This window comes from Penaeus vannamei, chromosome 12, assembly GCF_042767895.1.
Source record: "Penaeus vannamei isolate JL-2024 chromosome 12, ASM4276789v1, whole genome shotgun sequence".
NCBI lineage: Eukaryota > Metazoa > Arthropoda > Malacostraca > Decapoda > Penaeidae > Penaeus > Penaeus vannamei.
In genome coordinates this window covers 12,330,583-12,335,582 of record NC_091560.1, presented here as the reverse complement: position 1 = coordinate 12,335,582, position 5,000 = coordinate 12,330,583, and the positions used below count along the sequence as shown (strand labels likewise).

The following is a 5,000-nucleotide window of genomic DNA, read 5'->3' as shown; positions in this document are numbered from 1 at the left end:
ACTTGAATGAGGATAATGATGATGAGGATAATGAAACTTATGACAATAATAATGATAATAGTAATAATAATAATGATGATGATAATAGTAATAATAATAATAATAATGATGATAATAGTAATAATAATAATAATGATGATAATAGTAATAATAATAAAAATAAAAGTTACAACAACACCAATAATAATGATGATGATAATAATAATAAGAATGATAACAATAATGATAACTTCAACAACAATATTGATAATAATGATAATGATAATAATGATAAAAATAGTAATAACAATAATCACATTAATCATAATAGTGATAATAACAATGATAATAACAACGATAATGATGATCATGGCATCAACAGTTATAACAACCCCAATAACAGAATATCACGCGAAAGTACAAGGGGAGAAGGGAAGGACTCCGAGGGGACAGAAGGAGAGGAAGGAGGGGTCGCGCAGGAGATATCGGCGCAGAGGGGAAAGGAACCAAAATTGACCTTAATGGCATTTAAGAGCCAGATGGCCTCTGTCAGGGCGGGGAAATTCGCTCGAGTTTTAAGGCTACGGCGCCGGGTACTGGGGGTCGGGCGTTTGGAGGGGTTGTGGAAGATTTTTGTGTTGCTGTCTTTTCTTTCTTTCTCTGTCTGTCTCTGTCTCTGTCTGTCTGTCTCTCTCTGTCTGTCTGTCTGTCTGTCTGTCTGTCTGTCTCTCTCTCTCTCTCTCTCTGTCTGTCTCTGTCTCTCTCTCTCTCTCTCTGTCTGTCTCTGTCTCTCTCTCTCTCTGTCTGTCTCTGTCTCTCTCTCTCTCTCTGTCTGTCTCTGTCTCTGTCTCTGTCACTCTCTCTCTCTCTCTCATATGTGTTTGTCTGTGTGGTTTCCCTTCGTGTGTTTCTGTGTTTGGGTTTGGTGATAATTTGATTGTGAATAGCCATTTTTTTCTTGATTTTAACAATGTGGTTACTTTTCTATACGTATGTGTGTGTGTGTGTATGTGTGTGTGTGTGTTTGGTTATATGTGTATGTGTTGCGGTGTGTGTGTGTGTGTGTGTCTGTGCGTGCGTGTCTGCGTGTGTGTTTGGTTGCATGTGTATGTGTTATGGTATGTGTGCGTGTGTGTGTGAATGTGTGTTTTCGTGCGTGTGTGTGTATGTGCGTGTGTGTTTGTCTGTGTGTTCGTGTATATGAGCGCATGTGTAAAGTACATATAAGTCCTAATTTCTCAGCTTGAAGATGCGGTTCACACTTCCCGTCACCGGAAAGGGCCTTTTATTTTTTCAATTTTATTTTGCATATTCTTAATTAATTCTTGGACGTATTTATTGTCGTACAAACCCCTCCGTAATTAACATTTAGATTGGAGCGCGAATTACACTGTTATTCATAAGATTAACTATTCCTATTTTTTTCGCAAAGAGGTTTATATTATATCCATGCATTGTTTTTACTCTGCGAATACCTACACAAAAATAACATATCAAATTGAATTATTTGAGATGTGAACGTATACCAATTTTATTTGTTGTTAACGATAATAAAATAAAACAAAAAGACAAAACAAAAACAACAACAAAAACAGCATCAAAAACAGAAACGCAAAACAAAGAAAAAATATAAAAATGTCCCTTTAAATCAATAAACATTTCTTTGTTTTTTTCAGGATTGTGGTCGGGACTTACTGCACAAGAATGGAGGTAAGGAGATTTATTAAAGTTCTCTTAATTACTTTACCATTATACATAACAGTAATTAGTATTTCCAGTTTATCATTGCAACATTATTATAGTAATTATATGTGTCCTTGGGATTATTAATGTTCTTTTTACTATTGTCATTGTTGTGATAATGACTGGCACAAAAATTAATTATGAACAAAATATTGATAATGGTAATCATTATGACAGCATGACACTAATGATAATAACAATAATTCCAATGATGATAATAATGAGAGCATTGATTATTAAAATGTTAATGGCAAAGATACTGAAATCAATTATTATAATGATAATAATGATGATAATGATGAAAATGGTAATAATGTTAATGATAATAATAATGATAATAATGATAATAATTGCAATAATAATGATAATGATCATAATAATGATAATAATAATGATACTAATGATGATAACAATAATAATAATAATAATAACAATGATAATGATAATAATAACAATAATGATAATAACAATAATAATAATAATAATAATAATAACAATAATGATAGTAATAATAATAATAATAATGATAATAACATCAATAATGATAATAAAGATAATATTATTAATGATAATGATAATATTAATAATAATAATGATAATAATGATAATGATGATAATAATAATAATGAGGATAATAACAATAATGATAATAATGATAATGATAATAATCATTATAATAACAATGAAAATAATAGTAATAATAATAACAATGATGATGATGGTATTGATAATAGTAATAATGATAATAACAACGTCAATTGTGATGATCATAACAGTGGTAATAATAATGATAATGATGGTATTAATGATAATAATAACAATAATAACAATAGTATTAATGATAGCAATAATGATACTAATAACAATAATGATAATGAGGACGGTGATAAAAATATTGATGATAGTAGTATTAGTCGTAGAAGTAATGATAACAATTAAAATAATATTATGTATAGTAATAATTATGATACTAATAATGATAACAACAGTCATGATAATACCCGTACTAGTGACAATGGTAATATATATAATAATAAGTATAAATATTATCATTATCATTACATTATTACTATTAGTAGTGACAATAAATGCTGTAATGTTATTGGTAGTATTAGACACACTAGTAGCAATAGATAGTATCCGTATTATCCTTATTATCATCAAATAGTGATAACTATCATCCTTATCATCCTTATCGGGATCATAGTCTTGTCACTAGCTATTTGTATCCTTTTCATTCTTACTTACCCCGCTATCATCCTTAACATCACCGTCACCAACACCATCAGCAGTAGAATTGTGTGTGTGTGTGTTGTATGAGGATAAATAAGATACAAATAAGCGTTAATATAATAATTTATTTCATTATGACTACCATTAATATCTCCATATCACAAGTGCATGTGCGGGAACAGTCGAGATGATACCATCATCAGAATCCACACAATTTCACCCCGTGGGAATGTCCTCACGTTTTCCGAGATCGTCCTTAACTGCGTCATGTCACAGCCGAGACACAGGCGAGAGGACTGTCTGCCGCTGGAAATCATGGAGAGGTTGGCAAACACAAGTCTACGGAAACCACACGCCAGGTTTCATTACTGGCCTCTGGCATAATCACTTGGTATTTGATTCTATATTTAGCATTGGAGTTGGGTTTGTCGTTTATAAGATATAATTGTCTTGTCTGCTGCTGCCATAATTTTATTTGTTAATTTGATAATGATATTGATGTCGATAATGATGTTCATGATAATAGTGACAATAATAATAATGATACCGATTTTGACAATGATAATGATATTAATGTTGGCAACAATAATGATGATATTGATATTGACAATGATAATGATAATGACAATTGCATAAACAATAATGGTAGTAATTATTATCACCATTATGTTTTTAGCTTTGTCATTACTGCCATTATTATCACTACTTTTATAATTTGCATTATCACTGTTATCATTGTTATCTCTCTTCTTATCATTCTTATTTTAATTCTTATTCTGTTCACCATTATCAATCCTATCATGAATCATTATTAATGGTTATCATTGTCATTATTATTAACATTACTATTATTATTGTTGTTATTGTTATCATCATTGTCATGATCATTATTCTCATCATCATAATCAATATGATTTTTATGTTATTGTCATCATTATTATTGTCATTATTATCATCATCATTATCATTGCCATCATCATCATCATCATTATTTCTATTATTGTCATTGTTATTATCATTATTATATATTTTATATTGTTATCATTATTGTTGGTACATTATTGTCATTATTGTTATTGATATTGGAATAATGATAATAATAAGGATACTACTACTAATGATAATAAGAATGATAGTAATGATAATAGTAGTAGTGATAATAATTACTATTATCATTATCATTGTTATTATTACTGCCATTTTATTGTCATTAATATTATCATCCTTATCGAAGCTGTCATTGTTATTGTCATTATAGAAATAGTACAAATAATGTTCATAACAGCAATAAGAAAGCTCATGATGAAAATAATAATGATAATAATGATATTAAAAATGCTATCAATAGTAACAAAATTATTATCAATTTTACCATTATTATTATTGTTATTATTATTGCTATTATCATTATTATTGTTTTTAGTATTATTATTATCGTTCTTATTATTGTTCATCACTAAAATTATTATCATTATTATCATTATACTTGTTATTATCATTACTATCATCATCATCATTATTTCTATTACCATTAATTTGATTATTGCTTTTATTAATATCATCATTAACATTATCATATCCAAATCATCAGATCATCAGTAGTGTTCTAATTTTTTGTCATTATTATCTTTGATTTTCTTATTGTTACTAATATAACTAATTATATTATTGCTGTTACGTTCATTAAAACCAAATACTACAATTGTCTTATGTTGCACAGACCAGGTGTTGCCTCGAGAATCCTTGATGCATTTTACGTGCGTGAGTTTATTACTCTTCTACACAAGCTCAGGTGTTTCAGGGTGTGTGTTATGATGCATTAATTTCCATAATAAGATCCAGCTGTTTCTTCGTTCTCTGTTTGTCTGTATTACGGTGTTTCTTTCTTTTTTTGTCTGTCTCTATGCCTCTTTCACTTTTTCGTTTATTCTCTTTCTCTCTCCCTTTCTTTCTTTCTCCCCTCTCTCTCTCTCTCTCCCATCCCCCCCATCTCTCTCTCTCTCTCTCTCTCTCTCTCTCTCTCTCTCTCTCTCTCTCTCTCTCTC

General features: G+C 29.5%; 1 protein-coding gene across 9 annotated transcripts in view; it reads left to right on the top strand.

Annotated features, from left to right (window-relative positions):
• The window catches only part of LOC113814045 (regulator of G-protein signaling 9), a 451,560-nt gene that overhangs the window by 114,125 nt on the left and 332,435 nt on the right, over nucleotides 1-5,000 (top strand). For 8 of the 9 annotated variants that reach the window (XM_070127892.1, XM_070127886.1, XM_070127887.1 and 5 more), the window contains one exon: nucleotides 1,656-1,689. The exons of the other annotated variant lie outside the window; for it this stretch is intronic. The gene's annotated coding sequence lies outside the window, so the exon portion shown is untranslated. The remainder of the gene's footprint in view (nucleotides 1-1,655; nucleotides 1,690-5,000) is intronic. 9 annotated transcript variants of the gene reach the window in all.